This window comes from Solanum lycopersicum, chromosome 6, assembly GCF_036512215.1.
Source record: "Solanum lycopersicum chromosome 6, SLM_r2.1".
NCBI lineage: Eukaryota > Viridiplantae > Streptophyta > Magnoliopsida > Solanales > Solanaceae > Solanum > Solanum lycopersicum.
The window spans coordinates 28201924-28213448 of record NC_090805.1 but is presented as its reverse complement, the minus strand read 5'-3'; the positions used below and the strand labels follow the sequence as shown (position 1 = coordinate 28213448).

General features: G+C 24.5%; 1 non-coding gene across 1 annotated transcript; it reads right to left on the bottom strand.

Moving 5' to 3' along the window:
- Positions 1-4154: 4154 nt before the first annotated feature.
- Positions 4155-4226, bottom strand: TRNAD-GUC (transfer RNA aspartic acid (anticodon GUC)). Its single transcript has one exon. It is a non-coding gene; the product is annotated as a tRNA-Asp (tRNA).
- Between the last annotated feature and the right edge of the window lie 7299 nt (positions 4227-11525).

The following is an 11525-nucleotide window of genomic DNA, read 5'->3' as shown; positions in this document are numbered from 1 at the left end:
TCAAGTTTGAAGTTTGAAAAAACAGGCTAACATGAAAAAGTTGTTATAATTTGATTTTCAAGTGAAATTCATGTCAAAACATGATTTCAACTTCAAATAGTTTTTTTTTTTAGGAACTCCAATTAAATTAGATCAGAATACTTAACAACCTCACGAAGTATAATTAATTAGGCTATTACTTAAATTTTAGCTGATCGCATGTTATGGTGATATGGGATGAACCAAATCATATTATTAGCTTAAAATATTAAAATTAATCCAACTAAAATTCCATTTAAAAGAACTCGAACGTAATAACAATATATATATAATGACTGCTCAGAAAGTCATACAGACGCATTTTTATTTTGTTTTGTTTTTCCTTGCAAAGCCCAAAACAAAAGAGAAAAGATTATTAAGAAAAAGAGATTATTTTTTTTGCTTTTCCTTGAAAAGGCCCAAAAGCAAGCGATTATTTCAAAAAATAAATAAAAGGGGCAACTTTCACATATAGCAAACACAAAATTCATATTTATATACTATAACAAAGTTTGCATAATTGCGCTCAATTGCAAACATATATATGTGTAATTCGCTATACATATACAATTGAAGTAAATTGTATAAAACAAGAAAGAGAGAAATTATATACAATTTAAATTTGTGTAAAACTAGAAAGAGAGAAAGGCAAAACAGATCTGGGCAAGAAAATACTTGTATTGTATAATTATAAGTGTATAGGACGATTATATACAATTTGAATTTGTAATAAAATGAGAAAGAGAGAAAGGCAAAAGAGAATTGGGCAGGGAATATACAATTGAATCGAATTGTATAAAATGAGAAAGAAAGAAATTATATACAATTTGAATTTGTATAAAACGAGAAAGAGAGAAAGGCAAAAGAAACTAGGTAAAGGAATATTTTTATTGTATAATTATAAGTGTATAAGACGAAAATATATGTATTTGTATGTGTATATACAATTTTCTCTCGCTTTATACAAACAAAAACAAAATGTATACATTTTGTTTCTGTTTGTATGAGCGAGAGAATCGAGGGTGACGAGTGAGATTAGGGAGAGTGACAAATGAGATCTGGGAGTGGGGAGAGAGAGGAGCGAAAATATATGTATTTATATAATTTTCTCTCGCTTTACACAAATACAAACACGTTTTATACATTTGTATTTTTATAAAAAGCGAGAGTGGTGAGCGAGACTGCCACCAAGCGAGAGTGGTGAGCGAGACTGCCACCAAACGAGAGTGGCGAATGAGATTCCACCTAGGAGAGTGGCGAAAATAGTTATAGTTTGCTATAGGGCACAATTAAATAAAAGTATATTTATAGCATTTAATTTAATTTGACTTAATAGTTTACTATTATATACAATTTTTCCAATGACAAATAGCAGTTATAGTTACGTTTGCTATGGAGATTGCGGTTTTATATTTTTATCAATTTCTATATTTCACTTGTGCATATACAAACAATAAGAAAAAGAGAAAATTTCAAAAAAAACCCGTTAAAGTTACGTTTGCTATGGAGATTACAGTTGTATATTTTTGTCCGTTTCTATACTTCACTTGTGAATATTCAAATAAGATGAATATATACATCATGCATTTATATATTTAGAAACTTTTTAGAACCCTATTTGTATATTTTGCTTGCCAATATACAAGTAAGGTAATTTATTATGATTTTTTCATAAATCATATACAAATAGATAGGGTAAACATATACGAAATTCTGAATTTATATACTTAGGAATCGAATTATACAAATTCTAAATTTATACAAATCAGACAAATTATACAAATCTAGCTAATAACTAGACTGGGTGAAACTATAGCTACGAATTAAAATTTCCCTAAACAACATTTAATATGATTTACGTATTTGTTATTGAGCGCAATTTCCACCAAAAAAAAAATGAAGCCAAAAAAGTCATTTACATGATTGATGTGCAATATATGAAATTAGTGACTACTCATTTATTAAGTGAAATTTCTATTTGTCTTAGTAGCAGTCATAAACTATTTTTGTAATAGAGAAGTTGCAAATCATTAATAAAAAGGATAACAGAATCATCTTAACAAGAGAAAACTCCAAATATTATTAGACTAATCAGAAATCATACATGACATAATCTCTGATTTATAAGTTAAGCTCACAATAACATATAAGTAGATAACATAACAGCACATCAAGTAGTCTCCAGTCTTCTTTCTTCAAGGTATTGTGTAAGCTGCAAAACAGGACAATATGAAATTCAATCAGCGTGTGAATATATATATATAGATCATAGATATAAACAATTTTTACGAAAATTAAGAACATACGTCCACATTTGAAGCCAACAGGACGATTAGTAAGGTTGCAGCGTTTAGGAACAGTCATTGCAACTTCAGGATTAGCTCCAGAGAGCTTAGCAGTAGTTGAAAGCACAAAGACATTTGGGGCTTTTTCCCCAATTTTTGTATCTGTAAACAACAGCTCCTCGAAACAGATGCTGCTTCTGCACATGGAATCAATTTCATAGCTTCCATATCTGGAGAGTTTCTCCCGCATTCACCAATGCTTATTACCACAACAAATCCGATAACAAATAAAAAGTAATTATTCATTGCAATTGTAACTATTTTTTGTTCCTATAAATTGTCGTTCCATGATGTGTTAATTTATATTAACATAATGTCATAATCTATTGTTAATGTATTGTAGGTGCTTTGTCAAAAGCATGTTCAGTATTATCAACATTTGAGATGATTAAGGGGGCGTTTGGTAGGCTGTATTAAAAGAAATAATCCATGTATTAGATGTGGTATAATTTAATATTGTGTGTGATATGAATGTGAGCCTATGTATAACTAATCCATGGATTAGTTAATACATTCTACATGATATTATGTGATGCATTACTAATATCTTCCATTTGGAGGCATTAACTCTAATACCATGGGACTATTCTAGGTAAAGACAAAAATACCCCTCAAATCCTTTAATATTTTATTTATTTTTTTGATTTTATATTTTATATTTATACTAATAAAGTTATTTAAATAAATTAGCTTACAAATTTTATTATTTAGAGATAATTTTTTTTCTAAAATATGAATTACTCAATCTATTTATTATTAATATAAAATATTATAATCCGACTAATATGTTAATGTTGATGTATGAATTTAAGAACAATTCATAAGTAAAAAATTGTCTCTTAATGAAAGTTCATTAAACATTACACAAGTAGTTTAAAACAATAGTGTGTGTATATATATATACACACACATCTCGAGTATAAAAATAGTTTTTTTTTAATAATATTTATTTTATATTTTTATTTTATTTTATATTAAAGAGTTTTTTTTAAATTTATTGATACAAAACAAAGTTCAATAAATTTTCTCTATAATCATTATAGTTGTGTGACCTTTTGAGTTATTAACTCTAATTTATTAAGATAACAATTATTTACTCTCAAATAATTTAAGTGAGAAAATAGTGAACATGACAATAAAAAATTTATTCTCCTAACTAGTTAAAAATGTTATAAAAAATAATATTCTCCGTTAATTATCTACTTTGACTCAATTACGTGAAATCTCATAATAACTCTAGGGTATAATTGGAAAGTTTTTTTTAAAAAAAACTTTTAACCACACACAAAATTAGATAAGAAACAATGAATCAAATACTTGATAAAAATAATACATGCCTTACTAATCCCTGCATTGCTAATCTCTGCATTGATAATCCCTGCATTATTCATTTTTGTACCAAACGACCCCTAAGAGGTGCTTACTTTAGAAAAAAAAACATAACACTTTGAAGATTGTTTCAATTATATACTCCCCTCTGTATCAATATATGTTAGACTTACTTTTCTTTTTAGTCAATCTAAAAAAAATGATACGTTTTTATATTAAGCAATAATTTAACTATGAAGTGTCTATTTTATCCTTAATGAACTGATTTACACCCATATAAATTTCTATTATTTATTCTGGATCATTTTATTATAATAAAACATTAACAGTGGCTCAAATGCTTACTCCATTAACATATAAAGTACAGTAAACAATAGAGGATCATCATTTAGAAGGAAATTAAATACTCACCACTATAACGACAAATTTGTAATAAGAATTAAAATAAAATATAAAAAAATTCGCCGTTGCCGGGGATCGAACCCGGGTCACCCGCGTGACAGGCGGGAATACTTACCACTATACTACAACGACATATTTGTTTCAAGTATTATTATACGCTTAGTTAAACTTTTTTTTTTAATGCATTTGGATTTGATCTTTACTAATAGTGTTGTAGCTCATTGTTTCTAGATCAAGATTATAATAATTTGATTGCTATGATGAAAAAGAATATACGTACTCGTTGAAAGGGAAATCGACTAATGGGCTACTTATTAATTTGGATAATCATATACCCATAAACACAAGTACACAACAATAACATATCTTTAATAAAATTTGAAAGAGAATGATGTGTACGCAGTCTTATAAAAAAAGTAAATAATATCGTCAATAAATAAGATAATAATCAAAATAAGAAAACAAATAATAGTAATAATAATAATAAAAATGAAATCTCACGTTTAAAAATGAGAAGCTAGGTGTTGATTTGTCTAGGACATTGAAAACTTGATCGATAAAGTTAGTAGTTCTTCGTAAATACAGATTTCATGGAGTAGTAGTATATTTACTAATAAACTTTAATATGGTGCAATGACGTAAATCAGTAACAGTAATTATTGGTGGTATGTCGACCACAATATCAATAATTATCGCATGAAAATTAGGGATAAAAGTAAAAGGAAATAAAATGGAAGAAATATGTTTTATTTTTTCTTATAAATTCTAACTAAATAAAAAAGAATAGATATTCTACAACTTACATAGATCGTATGTTTTAGAAAGAGATTAAATTTTCTAAATAATATTCCTACACTAAAAGGAAGATAAGAAATACTCTAGTATTGTATACGGAAGCAATCGAATCGCTGAGGACGAAATATGTGACTTGTGTTAGTGGTACTATAAATATTTTAAAATTGTAATCGACTCTTATATTTTTTTTATTTAACTGAGCTAGAGTTTGATCATAATTATTTAATATTTTTGGTAAGTTATTTTTGAATGAAGTTTTATTACGATTTGACTATAGATTTTAACATAGATATTTGACTTTTTTTTTAAATTATGATTTATACCATTAATTTCGAAAATTATTAAAAGTATCTAAAGTTTGTAGTATCATTTATAATGAAAATATTCTGTAAAAAGTCATAACAATGAACATAATTAATATGAATCATCATTATAAGTGGGAATGGAAGGTTTTGTCTTTAAAGTTGAATTACAGCTTTGCCCTTATTGTTAATTAAAATATTTTTAAAACCTAATCAATTAAATATTAAGTAATAATGTTTCATTTATTTTTTAAATTATGAGTTATTTATTAGCATGAAAATTAAATAATTATTAATTATATTGTATAATGAATTAACCAAAAGAAATAATCAATATATATATATATATATATATATATATATATAAATGAGGATCTTCAATCCGCCTATGTGGCATGCCTCAATGATAAGAAAAATATAGATACTTTTTTTAAAAAAAATTAGGGCTTTTTAGATTATTATTTTTACACAATAATGTTATGTGTATATATATATTGCTATTAATAAGTTATTTAATGAGCATTACACCTCCTAACCTTTTAATAATATATATAACACCTAACCTTTAATTTAATAATATAACTCCTAACCTTCATATTCATAACCTTCAAAATATTTAATATAAAAATTATAACTCCTAAATTTTACATCTATAAAAACCCACTTTGAGACATTGCATGATGGTCATTTTATTTTTATTTTCCTTATTCTTCATTTTTTATTTCTTTGATTTGTTAATTTCTTTTGTCTTCTTTGATCTCATTTTTGCAGGAGACGGATGTATTATGAAAAATGTTATATATTTTGCATATTTTGATTTTGTGAGGTAAAATGATTTGACATGTCTAATTATCATTATCACTTTTGTTCTATTGTAATTACATATATATTTGATATTATTAGGTTGGATTGTTGATGATACAAATCATGATTCTTTTATAGAAAAAATAATTTGTTCATTTTCTTTTTTGCTTTTCTTTGTAGTTTTTTGAGATTTTTTTCTTATTCTTGTAGTTTCTACCTACACTGATTGTCTTTATTTACTTTGTAAATTTGAAGAATCGAATTATGTAATGTTGAAAATATGATCCTTCTTTACTCTTCAAATCATATATAACTAATTATTTTAAATATTTTTGCTTGACTAGTTAACTATAATTTTATGTCTTTTTGTTGTTATTATTGTAAGGATTGTAATTATTTTATGTTGAGAACGTGATCCTTCTTTCCCCTTCAAATCATATATAACTAAATATTTTTAATATTTTTGTTTGATTAGTTAACTAATTTTATGTATGTTTGTTGGTATTATTGAAAGGATTGTTTATAGTTCTCCGCTTAAACCTCCGATGCAATAAGAGTTGATTGATTCCTTACCAAATTAATTAGTTAATTGAAAAAATGCCAATATATCTTATTTCTAATTTCGTATAACAATATCTTCCTCCTCGCTAGCTATAAAAATGTTATACACATATATAATAAATATAAGTAATAAAAAAAAGTAATATATCACATCTCAATATAAAGTAAATAAAATACTAAATATTAAATACAAATATTATATAGCTGAGAATCAAATAAATCGATTCCTAACGTTGCATTATTTATTATATTATTTATATATAGAAATTATTTATAGGCCAAATGTTTCGCAATTTTGAGAATTTAATCAACAAAAAATTAAATATTTTTTAATTTTATTTTAAAACATTCGTACGATTACTTTTTTTTTGTTTGTTGATAATTTCAAATTTTTTTCTATTCCTTTTGATTAGCTTTTTAATTCTATGTTCCTTTTTAAATTTGTTTTAATTAATTTTTCTATTAATAGATATCTCTCCTATAATATAAAATAAGAGAAAAAGTATACATTGTTCAAAATAATAGTAATTACTAAAAATAATGTTTATTATTAGAAGCATATTTGGAGACTTTTTAATAATTTAAAATTTCTAAAATGAGGTAAAAAGAAAATATGTCATATAATAAAATAAATCATTAAAATGGTGGAGGATTTTACTTAAACATATTTTGTTTATTAAAATAATATGTAAAATTTATTGACCTTTTTCCTCTTATTTTTATATTTATTTTTAATTTAATTTTTATCATAAATTCACACCTCTTTATCTTTCATAACCTCTATACTTAATTAATACTTATTAGTAATACCTATAACTTCCAACTTTATATTCATAACCTCAAATTACCTAATGATTAAATTTGTGACATCTTAAAAGCACATCAAAAAAATATTTCTAACCAAATATATTTATGTTTAGCTTATTTGTCCTCTACTTTAATCTTGTAATCCAAAATCTATCGACAATGACTGCTTTGTGTAATTATTTTTACTTCTAATAAGAATGATATAAAATAAGATATATAAAAGAGTAATTGATTTGTTTTTTTTTGCATGAAATTATAAGAGCAAAATCATTACTAAAAGTAAGACAAAAACAATTCTTGAAAACATTAAAATGTATTTGTAGATACGCTTAGCAGGGGGAGATAATCAAAATTATTATGAAGTTATTTTTAAATTTTAAATAAAATATGAATCATGAAAAATCTAATAATTAATTAAGAGAATTCATTTAAATGTTTTGCTTAAATTAATAAAAAGCTAAAGACAAGCTAACTTGATTATGTCAACATACGATGCTAATTGTTACTGTTTTAAAATATATGTATAAATTAGTAAAAATGCTAAAGACGAGCAAATTTCATTCTCTTAATTACGATGCTAATTGTTGGTGTTTTCTTAATAGAATTAAACAAGCAAAGACTAAAAAAAGAAAAAAGAAAAAAAGGAGACTAAAAAATAGCGTTGAAGTATTTTTTTAAAAAAAATTAGAATTATAGAAGAGAATTTATCAAGGAAAAAAATCAATACAAATAATCATTTCAAATATACTTATTACTTAACCATTCATCCTCCATTATAATGATTCTAAAAATTTACTTAACTTTTTCTTACACTTTAATTATAAGAAAATATTATTTATCGTTAATAATCATAAATATTCATATTATTTGTGCACAATTTTTTTATGTTTACTTTATTTAGAAAAAATTAAAGAGTCTAATTATAAGCTTTTAGTAGGTTTTTTTTTAATCTTAACATAAAACCTTTTATCATTCATTTATAATTGTTCATTTATTACTTATTTTATTATGCATTTTAACAATAATATATTATTTTTATGTTAATTCTATATCACTAAAAATTATTTTACCGAACTAAAATCATGTATTTCCCATTTTCTTCTAAAGAATCAATATAGAGAGAGAACTTTATATTTTAATATATAAATATTGAAGTACTTTTTTAAGTCTTCAAATTATAGACAACTTATCTATTACGAATAATTTTTCATATTTCTAAGTCTGTTTTTGAATTTATTACTAATTTTTTTGATATTTTTTAAAAAATTTAAAAGACTAAAAATTTCACTTTAAATTTTTAACAAAACATCAAAGTTAACCATATTTAATTTTGAGAACTCATTCAAATGGATAATGAAGTCATAAATTCTTAATTATATATTATAACTAACATAAAGGAATAGGTACTATTCAACCAAAAAAAGTATATGTACTTGACCGTACTGCTAATTTAAGGTATTTATTTTTAATAAAATTAATTCATGAATTGAGTTGAAATTATAAAAATGAATGATAAAATTTATCAACTAATCTATTTGGATTTAAAAATTAAATAAAAAAATGAAAACTTTTAGATACCGCGCATAGCGCGACTAAGTTTACTAGTTACAAATTAAATGCAAATGCATGTACGGTGAAAAACTCAATCACAAGTTTACTTGTGTGCTTCATGAAAATGTACTTTTCTGTAAACTTTGTTATTAAGTAATTTTAGTTACTTTTTTTTGCTTGTTTTGTTAAGATAATGAACCATGGAAATGCTGATGATATGAAAAAAATTTTATCAGCTTCATTGTCAAGGTGTGAGGAATAATGAAAAACAAAAGATTATTTTTTTAAAAAATTAATCACATTTCATTGTTGTATCTCTTGATTCTTTAATTTCGATATTAATTTTCTTTTGTTTCTTGTATCATTTGATATATGTTACCATTTTTCAAGGTTTAAGTGATGTTGAAAGAAAGAAAATCTATATATGCACACATATATTATGTTCTGTTTATAGATTCTATTATAATTGGTCTATTTTGTTTGCTTTTTAGATTTAATTTTTTGTTATTTATTTTATCCTTTTCACCCCAAGTCCCGAATACATATTTCATGAAATACCAGTATACCTGTCATATGACTATTATTAGAGTTGAAAAGCTAGAAGACTCTAATGTTATTTTTTTCTTTTTGATGATTACGTACTTTGTGGTGATTAAGCGAACAAAAGATGCATATTATATACATTTTTACATCGTATTATATTTAAAAAATGATAGAACTTGTAGTTAATTAAACAAATTCATTGTCTTGAAATATATTGAACATCTATCTTAGCTTATAAATAAAAGTTAAAACTTATATATGATGGACAACATGTCTAAATTTTAATTTTTGTCTATAAGATAAAACTTCTGGTCAATTGAGTGGGTTTAAAATGTCCTAAATATTTACCTTATGGGCAAAAATTAGTACTTGTATTTGATGGAGCATATCTAAGTTCTAATTTTACTAAAATTCATACGCAGAAGTTAAATTTTTGAAGTGTAGGTTATTTTATAAACGGAAAAGGGCCTAAAATATCCTCAAAGTAGTGGGAATGGTACAAAATTACCCTCCATCTACCTCTTGGCTCCAAAATACCCTTCCCACCCACCTATTGGGTCAAAAATACCCTTGTCATCCACCTTTTAGTTCAAAATTAACCACTTATTTAACGGTTTTATATTTAAACTATTTAAATATTTTTTAAAATACGTGGTGCTCAACTATATGTTATAATTTAACTTATTAGTATAATTTATTAATCAATCCACTACCCACTCCATTAATAATTAAATCCCTCAAAATTAATGAACCCGTCTCATTATTAATGCAAGCTACTGCCAATTGAGTGCTTTTAAAAATTATAAAAGTAGATTATCATACATTCAAATGACTAAATAAAGATCACCAATAAACTTAAAATTCTTACTATGTTTATCTTAATTATTCTTACGTCTCAATTATGTAATGTTACTTCATAGGTAACTTTTTTTCAAAATAATATATTAAAGTTTTAAAAGAAATCATAAATATTTATAAAATTATCTTTAAAAAAAGTGCATGAATCAATTCGGGATGTATTACTTCTTTACCTTTAATCATAAATTTCTAATTCTATTTTGAAAGAAAGTGTCCTCCTAAATAAGCGGCTCAACCTAAATTTAATTGGGGCTCCAATTCGGACTCGAATAATTTTGAATGTCATTTTCAGAAATCTATAATTTTATCGTGTTTTAGTAGTATTTATGACGATTTTGATATTACAATTGGATTATTAATTGGGTGAGGTTTAGTTAGTAATGAGTGTGTAGTGGTTTGGTTTATAAATTATATTAATAAATTATAATTATAATCAATAATTGAACGCCAAGTATTTTTTTAAAAAAATATTTAAAGAGTTAAATTTTAAAACAATTAAAAAAATGGTCAATTTTGAACACAAAGTTGGATGACAAGGGTATTTTGGAGCCAAAAGGTGGATAAAAAAGGCATTTTGGAGCCAACAGATGGACGAAGGGTAATTTTGTATCATTTTCAATACTTTAAGGGTATTTTAGGCCCTTGTCCGTTTTATAAATTGTTAATCGAAGTCAAAAAAAAAAATTAAAATCAATCCTTATAAAGATCATTTTTATAAAACAGAACTAAATAGCAAAAGCAATCCATCTTAGAGCTTGTTTGAAATAATTACTAAAGAACATGTCTAGAAGTACTTTTCCAAAATAGTTTTTTTAGAAATGTGCTTTGAAGAGAAGTAATTTGTATTTGACTAATTTGTTTTAAAAAGTACTTTGGACAAATATAATATACTTTTAATAATAAGATTAAGTTTTAAGTATCCATTATAAAAATTTATTTTATTTGTGTATACATTTAATAAAAAAGTACAAATTCAATTTTTACCTTCTTCCGAATAGTAAAAAAATTTGATTCTGGTTCTATTTAAAAACAATTTATTGATTTATCAATACTTAATTTTCCCCCCAAAAATGACATTACAATAAATATTAAACGAGCTCAGTTATAGTTATAGAACATACCAAAAAAGAGGCTAGTTCATTGCAGACTAAAAAAAAGCCAAAAAGAGGGATAGGGGATATTTCCACTTTTGTCTCTATTTTGTGTTAAT